Genomic DNA, 15,387 nt, shown 5'->3' with positions numbered 1-15,387 from the left:
CTGCAAACACTCTTAGTACAATTATAAACTAATCTAACCTTTCTAGATGCTAATTTGCAAATATCTATCCAAAGATGGGTCCAGCAATTCCATGGTTAGGCATTAATCCTATACTAGCACCAATACGCATAGGTATTCAAGAAGGCTCACTGTAACTATATATAATTGTAGAAAACTAGACAAAATATTCCCCAGTAGGTAGGTGAAAAATTATGGTATATTCACTAACTCAGATTTATGAAAAATTTTGATAGACCTATGTACTGATGTGGGAAGATATCCAATGTATTTTACACAATGAAAATAGTAAGTGCAAAACAATATGTAAAGTATGATTCTGTTTTTTTTCAAGGGGGATGGTCATATCCTTTAATGTGCATGGAAAACTTCTGGGAGGATATGTAAAACTGTTAATAGAGGTCACCTCTGGGAATGAAGAGTGGTGGTAATGGGAGGTTGAAGAATAAACTTTACACTTTCTCCTCTTTCTTATATTTGGATGTCTTACCCATTAGCGTGATTATTTTTTTAAAAGATTTTATTTATTTATTCATGAAAGACACAGAGAGAGAAGCAGGCTCCCTGTGGGGAGTCCAATGAGGGACTCGATCTTGGACCCCGGGATCATGACCTGAGCCAAAGGCAGACACTCAACCACTGAGCCAACAGGTGCCCCTAGCATGATTATTTTTTAAAAAAAACTTTATTTAAGGATATGATGTTAGGTCTTAGTTTAGTATTTACCAAGAAGTTTTTAAAAATTTTGTTGTTTTCATCAGGAGTGTTAGATTTTTATCACCTATTAAGATGATAGGGGTTTTCATATGTGATTTGTTACTTCAATTATTGTATTATCTAAATTCCTTGCATTTCTAGGGCAAAATATACCTGATCATGTTAAAAATTACTTGAATTCAATTTGTTCATATTTTCTTTTTTTTTTTAAGATTTTATTTTTAAAGGCTTATTTTAGACAGCATGGTGGGGAGGTGCAGATGGAGAGGAAGAGAGAGAATCCTCAAAGAGACTCCCTGTTCAGTGTGGAGCCCAACACAGGGCTTGATTCCATGACTCTGAGATCATGACCTGAGCCAAAACCACGAGTTGGACAATTAACCAACTGAGTCACTCAGGCACCCCCAAGATTTTATTAAGTAATCTCTCCACCCAATGTAGGGCTCAAGTGCACAACCCGGAGATCAAGTCACATGTTCCACTGACTGAGCCAGTCAGGTGCCCCTGATTTTGTCATATTTTCAAGGGGAATTTTGGCATTGAATTTCTTATGAGTTTATATTTTCTAACTGTACTTTTTGTAATATTTTTGACAGGCTTTACAATAATTACATTTGCTTCATAAAATGGGTTAAATTTTTATATCTTTATACATTTAGAAAATATATGTTCTTCAAAATTTGCCTACAGGGCCAAACCTTTTTTGATTTCTTCTCTGGTTTTGATCTACTTATTTTTTTCCTATTTCTTTATTCAATTTGAGTGATTTGTGTTTTTCCAGAAAAATGTAGTAATATGTAGCTAACTATATAGTATTCTCATATAATTAAAAAAAAAAAAACTTTTCCATTGCTATTATAGATTTGCCAGATATTTCCCTACTTTCTTCCTATTTTTTCCAAGAAAATAACTTTTGGAATTGATCAGTAACTGTATTTTTTGTTTTCTAATTCACTGATTTCTGCTTCAATCTTTCCTTAATTCTCCTTTTCTCAAAGTTAATTTAAGTATTACTGAGTTCACTTATTTTTATTCTTTCTTGTTGAATTTTCTCCTGCTAAGCAATGTTACTAAAGTTGGTCTGGTTTCAAATGAGTTTTGGGTATTTCTAAAAATTAAATCTAATCTCAGAGGAGGAGGATTTTCTACCACTGATGGGATGATGTCATTTAAAGAAATGTGACTCAGTCTCTTTTGGCAAATTTCTAAAGAATTCTTAAAATGTTTTGAGTAATGGAAATACAATTGCAGCAAGCTTATGGCCTATTCTGAAGGGGCCAACACCTATTTGTATGTATAAAACCTGTACATTTGCAAGAACATTAACTGTCTTTATATATTTGAAGAGAATCAAGTACTAGGATTTAAAAGGTAGCTCACATTTGCTTAATGGGATGTCCTCTGATACCACATATTATAACTGAAAGTATGATTAAATGATTTTTTGTTTTGTGAAAATGTGTTTATATACTTTCTGTGTACAGCTTGGTTTCATATTTACTTGTAATTGAAATTAATCCCAAATAGAAATGCAGATTTTTCAAATGCAAAGATTAAAAATTGTTCACGATAGGATGACAAAGTTTTCTCTGTAAAAATCAATTCACTATGACGATGTTGATGAAGGTAGAGCATTTTTCTAAAATAATTTTTAAACACTCTGATAGGCCACATTATAAGCAATAAAAAGGAGTCATAAAAAATATTGTGCCAAGGTAGATTTGCAGGTGTGACCTTTGCCAACGTATGTAGAATATCATTAGATCCACATGTTTGTAGATTATGTAACAGTATTTAAGTGGCCAGGAAAGGAAGGATTTTGTGGTCAAGAAAGTGGAAATGTCCTTTTTAACATATGACCCTAACCAATCCCATCTCAAATAACTGTTGATCAAGTTACAGATGGTTGGCAAGTCATGTGGGAGGGAAGAGAAAGGTCTGACAAAGTTGCAAAAAACAGGCCACAAAGCGAGTGGCTGTTATCATTAAAAATATAAGCTTACTGAAGGCTTCAAAAATTAAAATAATGCAAAGAAAAACTGTTTTTGCAAAGCATTCAAGAAAAAGTTGATTTAAAAGGCTTTTACATAAAATTTTAGGAAAGACAGCATGGTTTTATGAATAAACAAAATACATAACTAGTCACCCAACTAGTAACGTTATGATCATGATGAAAAACATTTTTCAAATACATTTGAAATATACACGTATTTCTTTTGCACCTACATGCAGTTCAAGTTTTTTAAGCTTCCAAATATTTAAAACCTACAAATGTCTGTGTTCTAGGAATTTACTTTGAGATATTAGGAACCAATAAATGGAAAAGCAAAGTTTTATCTCTATCAACTTCATACAGAGGCATGTATATATAAATTTACGTGTTCAGTACTGAAAAGGTTGCCTTTTAAAGTAGCAGTTTAGGGTTAACAAGACAGTAAGCCAGAGCCAAAAATAACCTTAATTTTGTTTGTTATTGCGGCTGTGAAATTTTCAGTAAAGCACAGACCTAAAGCCCAAATGCTGCTAAAGGATTACCTAGAAAGCAGAGCCTGAGGCCAAGTTTAAGTGCTAAGATTTTATTAGGAGGTACAATCCCAGGGCAGCAAGGGTAAGAGGAAATGCAAAGGAAGCAAATACAAGACAGTACATCACTGAGCCGAAAACAACTTCACAAGAAAGTAGAGCTGATTGCTCAGTCCCCAAGGAAAGCTTCCAGACAAACCATACAAAACCATCTTGTCTTGAGACCTTCTGTCTGTGGAGAAAAAAGGGGAGGAATTTATATGATGGCTACTTCTTGCTTTGTTCTATTTGGTGCAAATTTGTCTCACGGAGCTCAAATGGCCCCATTCTTCTGGGTTTGCCAGATGACCTCTCCAGGCTAGTGCCTGGGAAGCCAGAGCCTGTTGAAGCGCAAGGGTTTTCACCTGACACTGGGGCTGATGGGAGGAGCCAGAGCCTCCTACCTCAGAACCGTGGTCTGAGAGGCAGTGCTGAAGCCTGACCCTCAACCAGAGGGGGACCGTCACAAGAGGAAGCCACAGAAGCAGAGGCCAGGCCTTTGCACTAAGACACTGAGAAAGGGTTTGGGGGCGGGACTGTGCATATGCGGGGAGGTGCATAAACCGGGCCTGGTATAGTGTATCCTTCTAGGACTTGAGCTCTTCCTAGTGGTGGTGTTCACGGCTTCTTAGGGGAGGAGGAGCCCCTCAATTCAGAGAGAGCACACATCCAGGTCTCAAGTTTTGTAAACCAACGTGTCCCTTAGTCCTCAACTATCCCTCTCCCCCATTTGGGAGGTGTAATTTGGATATGATACAATTCACTTATTTGGATCTGACGGTGAGATAAATTTTGTCAACTATATGTCTCATAACCCCCCCTCCTATCAACACATAGAATTGTTCCATCACCCCCAAAAGGTCCCCTCCTGCTCCTTTGCATCCCATCCTAGGCAACTGCTTCCCGTCACCCTAGTTTTGCCTCTTCTAGAATTTCATATAAATGGAATCATTCAGACTAAGGCCTTCTGTGTTTACCTTTTCCCCCACAGCACAAGGTTTTGCAGGTCCATCCATGTAGCTCCGTGTATGAAGAGTGTGTCCCTTTTTATTCCTATTCCGGAGCGCTGACACTCCATGCTAAACGTGGGGCGGGCATCTTTACCTGCATTATCTCACCTGGAATCCTCACAACCATCGTGCTGCACAGTGGAAGGACCCAAGGCTCAGGGAGCCCAGCGGTGGGGGGGGTGGGGGGGTGGGGGGAGACAGGCCGACTCGGCACCGGCGGCGGCTCGGCACAGCAGGCTCCGCAGCCCGACCCGTGGCACCTGCTGTCCAGCCCGAGGGGGGCCGACGGGCCCGACCGCTCACAGGCTCGGGACGTGGGGCCCGCGGAGACCCCACGACGTCGGAGCCGCCGCCCCGGCCGCCCCGGCCGCCCCGGCCTCCGAGACCTGTCTGCTCCCGCAGAGCGGCCGGCCGTGGCCACTTCCAGGGGCGGAGGCGGGGCCGCCGCGGAGTTCCGTAGCCACCGCGGGCCGGGCTCCGGGCGCCGAGCGAGGGCCGGCGGCAGCGAGGGCGCCGCGGCGTTTGTGCGGACGCGTCACGGCGAGGCGCAGGCCGTACCGCGCGCCGCCCGGGCGTTTCACCCCGCGCCGCCCGGGCGTTTCCCTCCGCGCGCGGACGGCGCTACTTGCAGCCGCGGCCGCTGGGCGCGAGGGGGTGGGGGCGGGGGCGCGGGCGGGGGCGCGGGCGCGGGCGCCGAGCCGTCGGCGTGGGCGCGGCGTCAACCGTCGACCGCAGCCGCTGGAGGGGCCACGGCGGAGCGCGCGGGCGTCCGGGGGGTCCGCCGCTTCCAGGGCTCGCCGCGCGGTCCCGGCCCCCGGAAGGACGCCGGCCCTCAGGTCCTCCTCGGGGCGATAATATGTGGAGCCTCACTTTCGGGCGGCAAGGGAAACAAAGATGACGGCGCTTGGCCCGGTGGCGCGGAGGGCCCGCCCGCCCGCCCGCCGCTATTGTGTGGCCGCCTGACGGAGCAGCAGCGCTATTTTTCTTACTCCCAACGTGGTGATCCGGTGGCAGCAGAGGGACTTACAAGGAGGCTTTGTCTGCAGAAGAGCTGCTGCGACACGGCCTCTCCTGAATGGCCGCCCGGCCGCCTTCCGCGGGCACCGCCCGCAATTTTTTTTTTTTTTCCCATATCAATTAGAGGGGGGAAAAATCTGCATTTTCCTCCCCACCTTTTTCTTCAGATTTGAGCCCCGGTGTCTGCCGCAGGAAAGAGCTGCCACCCGCCTTGACTTTACCTCCTTTATGTTAGTCGTCAGCCACCCGAAAACTGTTGACGTAACCGAGGGCTTTATGGGCCCTTCAGCAGCATCCAGAGCTGTCTCGGGAATAATGAGGAAACGGTGGAGGTGGGCGATGCTCAGGCACACGGAGCGCCCGCGTTTGTTTGGTTGAATCCACCCGGGTGCCTCCGACGCAGGCCCCGGCGGGGGGGGGGGGGGGGGAGGACAGGGAGCTCACAGCCACTTGGGGAGCCAGGGAAGGTGCCAGCGGGAGGAGGAGAGGCAGCTGGGCCCAGGAAGGGCTGGCAGTCCCCCGAGAAGCCCTCCACTGTGGGATTACACAGCAGCCTGTGTAATATTCTATTCACAATATAATAATAGCAGCAAGGTTTGGATTTACAACTCCTTCCTGCTGCTCTCCCATACCCCTCTTTTATTTCTTCACTGCGTTTATAACCACCTGATAACGTCGTGTATTTTTACACATTTATTGGCGTCTCTCCCCACTTGCTACTTGTGTACTGTCGTTCCCTGGAGCCTAGAGCGGTACCTGGCAAAGTACTGGGGGCTTTGCAAATATTTAGTGAAATGGGTGATTTCCAAACAGACGTGACGCGTGACGTAAAGGCCTTGTGAGGGAATCACCAACCCGGAAGCCACGTGACGCCAGGAAAATGGATCTCGTCAAACGTGCGCTTTGCGTCGTGGAGCCGTAATTGATAAGGAATAAGCCAAAAGATAGTCACACCACCATTCCGTTTTCCAAAGAAGAATAGGAAGATAAATGAGCTGGCGCTTTCAGGTTGCTTTCTCTTCTTTCTGGGGCTTGATTTTCTGAGGGAAGCCTACCGAAAACTCTGTGAGGAAGATGGATTCCTGGTAACCCTGGGCACATGCTCACCTCTGAGAGTTTAGGTGGCCTGTCTGATGAGCAAGACATGGGGCTTCGGGACATCGAGAACACATTATACATGTCAATGTTACGTATATATTTTTCTGTCCTGGAGCCTCTCATGTCTATTACACATCTGAAGAGTGTGTTTTACACGAAAATTAGCTGGCTGAATACTTACTACCTGAACGCCCCTTCAAAAATGGCTGATCCATAAATGATGGATTTTTTTAAGAATTTTATTTGAGCGAGTGGGAGAGAGCACTCTCACGTGCCCACAAGAGTGAGGGGAGAGGCAGAAAGAGAGGGATGGGGACAAGCAGACTCTGACGAGTGCCAGCCCCAGGCACGGGACTGGATCTCACATCCCTAAGATTGTGACCTGAGCGAAAACCAAGAGACACTTAACCGAAGGAGCCACCCAGGTGCCCCGGATTGGTTTCCAAGGAAATGAAAATGGAGTGTTTGAGAGTGAAGAGAATCAGAATAACCAACTCCTTTAAGGAATTATCCTGTCTCGGGATCCCTGGGTGGCGCAGCGGTTTGGCGCCTGCCTTTGGCCCAGGGCACGGTCCTGGAGACCCGGGATCGAATCCCACGTCGGGCTCCCGGTGCATGGAGCCTGCTTCTCCCTCTGCCTGTGTCTCTGCCTCTCTCTCTCTCTCACTGTGTGCCTATCATAAATAAATAAAAGTTTAAAAAATTAAAAAAAAAAAAAAAAAGGAATTATCCTGTCTCAACCTCCTTTTCTCTGACACTTTGGTTAGGAAAGGACCACAACCAAACCTTGACTAGGAGAGTTTATAATAACCTGTCAGAGTATACCTGATAGGTTGGAAAACTAAGTTTAAAATCTTATAAGTCAATGCCTCAGTCATCCAGTAATCATGGCATCCTGGTATGCAAAATTGGAGGTATCCTGGAAGATCATTCAACAAATACACTTTATTTATTGAATATTATGTGCTAGGCATTGTTCCAGGTGCTGTAGATATAGCAGTGGGAAGAAAGAAACAGAAATCTCTCCCTTGCTTTATATTGTTCCACTTTCAGGCCCCTTCCATCCTTTCACTGCATCCTTTAAAAATAAAATCCTTTTAAAACCTAAGTTTTGGCCAGAAAAAGTCCATTTCTCAAATTTTCTTTTTATGGCTATAATTTTTGAAAGTTTAAAAATGACTCTCCTGGATTCCTTTAGTTGGCTGTAAGTGAAGATAATTACTATCCAAGCAGCTTTCACCCTTCCATGAGAATGTTTCCTTCACCTAGACTTTACCTGACCATACCAATCTTATAGTAACATACAATAAAACATAATATGGAGAACAGCAATATTAAACAAAATTTTAAAAACAAAAGTATTCCTTTACCAGATTTTATTTTCTTAAGGAATAAACTAAATGCTGATGTGGAAACTCAGAATATAAATGAACAGTAAGATTCTAGTGGAAACTCAGAATATAAATGAACAATAAGGTTCTAGTACCAGAAGGAATCCAAGCCTCTGTTATTATAGTTGTACTAATTCTGCTCTCTTCCACCAATTTCCTCTAAATTTTCTTCCTTTCATTCAGTCTAAAATGCTCACATAAGATCCTGGCTTAACTATGAACTGTGGCCTTCCCCATTTCACATTTAAATGTGTTAAAGTTCAACTTTGCTTAAACATTCCTGAGCTATCCTATATTCCTGCTCATTCTTTTCACCCTAAACTGAAAGCATACCTCCTCTCTGTCCTCCCCATCTTTTCTCATCTCTTCCCCACCCGGAATTGCTCAAGCCTAAGGGTTAGAGTTGTATTCTCCAGCATGCTAGTGATTCTCAACCCTGGTTAGCATGTTAGAATCGCTTGGGAGACCTTAAAAAATACTGGCTTCTTGGGCCTGCCCCGACCAAAGAATTAGAATCCTTGGAAGTAGAGTCCCAACACTCGCATTTTTCTAAAGGTCTTGGAAAATTTGAATGAAAGCCAGTTTGAGAAACAGTGCAGTGGGCAGCTAAGTATCTAAAGCAGTGTTTCTCAAACCTCAGCATTTCAGAATCACCTGAAAGGGCTTGTTCAAACGCAAATCACTAGTTCCTACACCCTGAGTCTGATTCAGTAGATTTGGGGTACGGCCCCAATAATTAGCACTTCTAACTAGTTCACAGATGATGCTACTGCTGCTACCATGATATAATCCCCCCAAACAGGGGCACCATAAAAAAAAAAAAAGAAAAAAAAGAAAAGAAAAAAATCAGATTGTATTTGTTATTTCAAACAAAGCGTTGAAGTTAACTATCATGGTGCAAATCAGAAATCAGTAAAGGCTTCTTTACCTTTATTTTATGGTTTACATGATTTTTTATTTAGAATTATATTTGGGGAGAGAGATGGGACTCCCCTAATTTTTTTGTTGCTAGGGGAGGCTTCTAAAAATCTTAAGCCTTATAGTTATTAAGTCCCCCACAGACCAGTGCATCTCTTCCTGTAAACCTCAGCTTTCATCCTTCCATGAGAGCATCTCCTTCACCAGATTTTGCCTGACCATAACAAGTCCTAATGGCCCACAACAAAACATTATATGAAGAAAAGTAAAACATACACACCCCCATACACCCCCCATTCCCCCACCCACCCCCTCACACATCTCTCATTTCTCCCAACAAGAAGCTGTAAGGCAGAAATAGTGTTTATCTTGTCTTCCAGGTGATTGGTGAATGTATCTTGCATGTTTAATCCTATCACAGAGAACTTGACACACGGAGAGGCTGTCAGAGTTATGGAAATGAAAAGTACTTTTGCTTTTAAAGAACTCTTCCATCTGTTTTGACAGTTTATCTTCTCTCTACCAGCCCAAGACATAGCTTACATGGAGAAAATCAGGTGCATGAAGCTTTCAAACTTGCCCGGAACCATACAGCTTGTTAGGTATGAAGTGAGTGCTCCTAGCTCCCAACTTGGCATTCTTTTCCCTAGAACATGCTGTAAACCAAATGCTAGACAATAGATCTGAAGGGAAGAGAAAAGGAATTTGAGATTTTTTTTAACCTGCAAAAGTGAAATCTAAAAAAAAAAAAAAACAAAACAAAACAACAACAAAACCAAAACACCTTACAGTTTTCAAGCCCATGTAAGTAACAGGGTTATCATGCAGTTAGCGTTTAGTGCAATTTATGATACTTGAAGAAGAACCATATGAAAAGGGAACAAGACATTATGGATGGACCTCGAGGGCATTATGCTAAGTGAACTAGGTCATGCAGAGAAAGACAAATGTTTTAAGTTCTCACTTCTATATGGAATCTAAAAAAAAAAAAAGAGAGAGAGAAACAAAAAACCCCAACCTCATAAATAGAGAACAAAGTGATAGTTGCTAGAGGTTGTTGGGGGGAGGGCCAAAGTAGATGAAGAGGACCAAGAGGTACAAAGTTCCAGCTATAAAATAAACAAGTCCTAGGGATGTAGTGTACAACACGGCAGCTACAGTTAATCATACTATATTGCACATTTGAAACTTGCTAAGAGAGTAAATCTTAGAAGTTTCCACCACACACACATGCAAATCTGTAACTGTGGTGATGGATGTTAACTAGGCTTATGGTGATCATTTTATTGCATAGGATATACCAATATTGACTCATTATGTTCTACACTTGAAACTAATATAATGTTGTATGCCATTTATACCTCAATTTAAAATGAGAAGAAAAGGGAGTAAGAGAAGTAGAAGTGATTTCAGGTAAAACATTTGTATAGTTGTTGAATAGTTCTGGGGTCTGAAAGAAATCTGATGGATAAAGAAAACAGGGCAGAATACTCGTTTCAGTTAACTACTGTCGTTACAAGCCACTCTCCAATTTAGTGGCTGAAACAAAGACCATTTTATTTGCTCACAACTCTGGGAATTCACGCAGGGCTCAGTGAGGATGGCTCTGCTCTATGTGGTCTTGACTAGAATACCTTAACTGGTGCTAGAGATCCAAGGTGGCCTCACCCACATGTCTGGTTCCCCTCCAGATGCCATACCTCTCTCTCTCCCTGTGGTCTCACATAATTTAGTAGCCTAGCTCAAGCATTTTTACATGGTGGCTGTCTTCCAAGGGGATGAAAGGGATCACATAAGCATTACTCTCCCTACATTCTGTTAGCCAAAGCAAGTCGGAGGGCCAGCATGGATTCAAGAGATTGGGAAACAGATCCCACTCTGGATGGGAGAATGATACAGGCACATTACAAAAAAAGATGTGGTTATGCTGAGTGAAAGAAGACTCTTGTGAAAGCATACATTCTGTATGATTCTCTTTATTGTTTTATTTTTTTCAAGATTTGGGGTTTATTTTCTCATGAGAGACATAGATAGGCAGAGACATAGGCAGAGGGAGAAGCAGGCTCCCTCTGGGGGAACTGATGTAGAACTTGATCCCAGGACCCTGGGATCATGACCTGAGCCAAAGGCAGACACTCAACCACTGAGCCACCCAGGTGCCCCTGTATGAGTCTTTTTATATGAAATTCTAGAAAAGGTAAAGTAATCTAGTGTGACAAAAAGCTTCACATGACTGGTTGCCTAGGGCTGGAGGGTGGAGATTGACAGCAAAAGGGCATGGGGGAACCTATTGGAGTGATTGAGATGTCTGCACCTTGATTGTGGTGGTGTATACATTTGTCAAAATGTGTGCATTTTAGTATAATTATTAGGTAAATTATTTTTTGAAGGGCAGGAAATAGGAAGTAGAAGGGACTGTTGTGATTATCTTTCGATATCATCTAGTGTACATAAAAATTTGTACCTGAAAGAACCTTTGAAGATCATCTGGTCCAGTGTCTTCATTTTACAGATAAAGGAAAGTGAGGCCCAGAAAGAGGAAATTGCCAAAGGATACTCTGCTAGTTAGTGACAAAACCAGGATTGGAACCCAGACTTCTGACCACAGGCTTCCTATCACTTCTCCCACAGCCTCTTAGAAGACTGGCGAAAAGGATACCCTGGGCCAGTGTTTCCCTGAGATTCACTTACATGTGAGTATGTCTGGAAATGAGGGCTGGACCACGAGAGCTGTCAATATCCCTTAGCACACTAGAAGTTTCAAGGGTCCAGTAGTCAGTGTGAAAAGTCAAGAGCAAGAGTTCTGTGTTCTGTTTCTAGTTCTGAGAGACTATGGATGATTCCTGTAACTATTCCATAACAATGTTCTGCTATAAAGGTGAATGGAACAATATTTATAAATAGAACTGAACATTGTGGTGGGGGGCAATCTATGCCACAGCACCTGTTGTCTGCTGTGCTATCTTTGGGTTATCTAAGAGGATATTGGTGGGAAATGACAAGGAGAGCTATGGAACTACTGAAACATTATTATTTATTTAGATTTTTCTAAATTAACAAGCACACCTTTCAGGCTGAGGTAATAGTTATTGCTAGCTTTCATAAAGTGCTTCCTAGAGTAAGATCAAGTTGAAATAATAACACACAGTATTGCAATTTATAGTAATATGCAAACGTCAAAATAGACTTAGAAAATTTGAAAAATGAATATAATCCATTCTTTATCTTTAGTATACTGTTTTTTGCCCAGAAAAAAAAAAAATGACTTTGAGCCTTGTCCAAAGTGTCCCAGACATTTATCAGATGTGTTCATCTGATAATGCCCAGTATTATTAAGTAATACCCTGCTGATCTCAGGCAATTATGCAGAGAACTATGGACTTCAACTATGGATGGAATCTAAGCTTTTCACTAAAGTCACTTTTGAAATTAGTTACCAAAACGCTAAAAAAAAAAAAAAAAAAAAGAATGATTCAGCAATGAAAGTTTGTTTTTTGTTTTGTTTTGTTTTGTTTTGTTTTTTTAGAACATCACTTTGATAGATTTCTGAAGCTTAGATTTTTCTTCATTTTAGTTTTGGTGGTTGTTACTTCCCATTTTTCTGATACCTATATCTTTTTTAGGTGGTTTATTTTTATTTTTATTTTATTTTAATTCCAGTGTAGTTTGCATACAGTCATATTGTTTCAAGTGTACAATATAGTGATTCAACATTTCCATACATCACCCAGTGCTCATCAAGATAAGTGTACTCTTAAGCCCCTTCACCTATTTCACCCATCCCCCACCCACCTCCCCTCTGGTAACCATCTGTTTGTTCTCTATAGGTAAGAATCTGTTTTTTGTTTTGTATCCCACCCCCCCCCTTTGTTCTCTGTTTTGTTTCTTAAATCCCACATCTGAGTGAAATCACATGGTATTTGTCTTTCTCTGATTTATTTTGCTTAGCTTTATACTCTGTAGATCCAGCCATGTAGCTGTCCAGTTTTCCCAACACCGTTTGTTGCAGAGACTATCTTTTTGCCATTGCATATGCTTGCCCCCTTTATCAAAGACTAATTGACTATATAATTGTGAGTTTATTTCTGGGTTTTCTATCTTGTTCCATTGACCTCTGTGTCTATTTTTGTGCCAGTACTGTACCGTTTTGATGACTATTATGATGGCTTCATAATAGAACTTGAAGTTCAGAATTGTAACACCTCCAGTTTCATTTTTCTTTTTCTAGATTGCTTTGGTTATTTGGGGCCTTTTGTGGTTCCATACAAATTTTAGGATTATTTGTTCTAGTTTTGTGGAAAATGCTGTTGGTATTTTAATAGGGGTTGCATTAAATGTGTAGCTTGCTTTGGGTAGTATAGACATTTTATTTTATTTTATTTTTAATTTTATTTATTTATTTATTTATGATAGTCACAGAGAGAGAGAGAGAGAGAGAGAGAGGCAGAGACACAGGCAGAGGGAGAAGCAGGCTCCATGCACCGGGAGCCCGACGTGGGATTCGATCCCGGGTCTCCAGGATCGCGCCCTGGGCCAAAGGCAGGCGCCAAACCGCTGCGCCACCCAGGGATCCCAGTATAGACATTTTAACAAATTTTTCTTCCAATCCATGAGCATGGAATGCCTTTCCTTTCTTTCTTTCTTTCTTTTTTTTTTTTTTTCTTTTTGGAATGCCTTTCCATTTCTTTGTGACTTCAATTTCTTTCATCAGGGTTTTCTAGTACCTAGATCTTAAAAATTACTATATGGTAAGTATTTTATTAAGTGAAGAAATACTGCTCTGCATCTTAAAATTGTGGTTTCTGTCTCAAAGCTGCTGATTGGAATGTGCCTGTTCTTTCACAAACTTGAAATGCAGTTTCAGAATAACTCTTCTGTTCCAATACTAATGCCATGTGGAAAGTGAGGCATTTATGGAAACCATTCAAACCAAAGAAGTATACTCTTTTTTTTTTTTTTTTTTTTTTTTAAGAAGTATACTCTTGTTTGGGTTACCCCAGCTGGGCAGTGCTTTGGTTCTGAACTGATTCCCCTTGTAGTAAGTTGAGTTAAAGAGGGCAAAGCAATATGGGATATAAGGAAATTAGCCTAGGGCTCTCTTAGAGTTTAACCTTCAGCAATCCTATGAAACTTACTTTGGTCTAAGCCAGATATTTTTTAAAAGATTTTATTTACTTATTCAAGAGAGAGAGAGAGAGAGAGAGATGCAGAGACATAGGCAGAGGGAGAAGCAGGCTCCACGCAGGGAGCCCGATGCAGGACTTGATCCTGTGACTCCAGGATCACGCCCTGAGCCAAAGGTAGGCGCTAAACCACTGAGCATCCCAGGGATCCCCTAAGCCAGATATTTTCAACTGCAGATCTTTTTAAAAAATTACATTTCCACTTCATGGCTACCATGTTTTGAAATATCTGGACTACACAATACGTAGTATTATTGTCCAGAACCTCTGTAGCCTTTACTCAGATATGCGGCACCCATTTTGTTCAATTTTTATCAGTGGCATTGGGAAGCCCAAACAGATTTCTGGTACTACCTTAGGAACTCAGAAACCCAGCATGGCATGAAACTCACAAGGACGATGAATCAGAACTTTTGGATCTACATCCCTGCCAACCTGGCTCTCACTCCCCCCCGCCCCCCATCACTGCTGTCCTGGAATTGATGGCTGTTTTAATTGCCTCCTATTCATGCCATTGGTGAAGGAGGGATTACCATCCTAGGGTTTTGGGGAAGGCCAAATACACATCTGACACTGGACAGATGAGACTGAGAGCAAGTTATTAGTCATTCATACAGATGACCAGAGAGGAAGACACCACATACAGGGTCAGTCTGCACTTGGGAACAGAATGAACTTGTTAGGGGCAAACTTGTTTGTAGTTTCAAGAGGGCAGGGTGCCCCTGGTTCCTCTGGGAGGAGGTTTTTGGCTTGTTTGAATTTCGAGGGCTGGGATGGGAACTGAAACCCATTACTCAGGGATAAACAGGAGTGGCACCTGATCGGTTTGATAGGGAGGGTTGTTTGGCCGGGGCACTTTTTCCTCTGGAGTAGGGTAGGAAGGAGAACTTGCATTTAGGCCATTTATGATTTTGCAGTTTTCCTTAGATGTCAAGACATAAATAAGATTGGGTCTTACTTTTAGGCCTTATGCCACAATAGTAAAGTCAGGACATTATTTCTAGATCACTATCTATAATATCCTCTTATAACTGGGAGAAAAAAAAGAGTGAGGCAAAGGATGCACACTTTTCTAGTTAATACTTCCAATTAGTCACATAGCAAATGTTTACTGAATATTTCTGTGTGCCAGAACTAGACCAGGCATGTGACTAATAGTGGAATGGATCACAATCCCTATACCGAAAGAGGTAAATGGAACAGAAATGGAGAATATAAGCAGATGGTCACCATACAGAGTGATGGACACAGGAACAAAGATTTGTGCATGTGCTGTGAGAGCACAGGGGTGGAAGCAGTTCATCCAGGCTAGACAGAGTGGAAGGCTCCAGAAGGCCTAGAGCTGGCCTTAAAGAATGAGTAGGAGTTGGCCAATCAGAGAAGGGAGAGATATGAGTACCACATGAGAGGGATCAGCATGATCATGGATGGAAATGATCACAAAGTGTCAAAATAAAATAAAAACAGGGAAGC

The 15,387-nt window shown here is 42.1% G+C and overlaps 2 long non-coding RNA genes across 3 annotated transcripts in view; one reads left to right on the top strand and one right to left on the bottom strand.

Moving 5' to 3' along the window:
- The first annotated feature begins 5,021 nt into the window (after positions 1-5,021).
- Positions 5,022-15,387, top strand: part of LOC112670329 (uncharacterized) — a 31,226-nt gene continuing 20,860 nt past the window's right edge. The window contains exons 1-3 of one of the 2 annotated variants that reach the window (XR_003142889.3): positions 5,022-6,332; positions 9,258-9,333; positions 11,363-11,424. This is a non-coding gene — a long non-coding RNA (uncharacterized LOC112670329). The remainder of the gene's footprint in view (positions 6,333-9,257; positions 9,334-11,362; positions 11,425-15,387) is intronic. The other variant, XR_003142888.3, reaches the window with a different exon arrangement.
- Positions 9,183-11,551, bottom strand: LOC112670330 (uncharacterized). Its single transcript, XR_003142890.3, has 2 exons — positions 11,423-11,551; positions 9,183-9,414 (listed from the first exon to the last, which is right to left on the bottom strand). It is a non-coding gene; the product is annotated as an uncharacterized LOC112670330 (long non-coding RNA).

Source organism: Canis lupus, chromosome 2 (assembly GCF_003254725.2).
Source record: "Canis lupus dingo isolate Sandy chromosome 2, ASM325472v2, whole genome shotgun sequence".
Taxonomy (NCBI): domain Eukaryota; kingdom Metazoa; phylum Chordata; class Mammalia; order Carnivora; family Canidae; genus Canis; species Canis lupus.
This window is presented reverse-complemented; position numbering and strand designations above follow the sequence as displayed.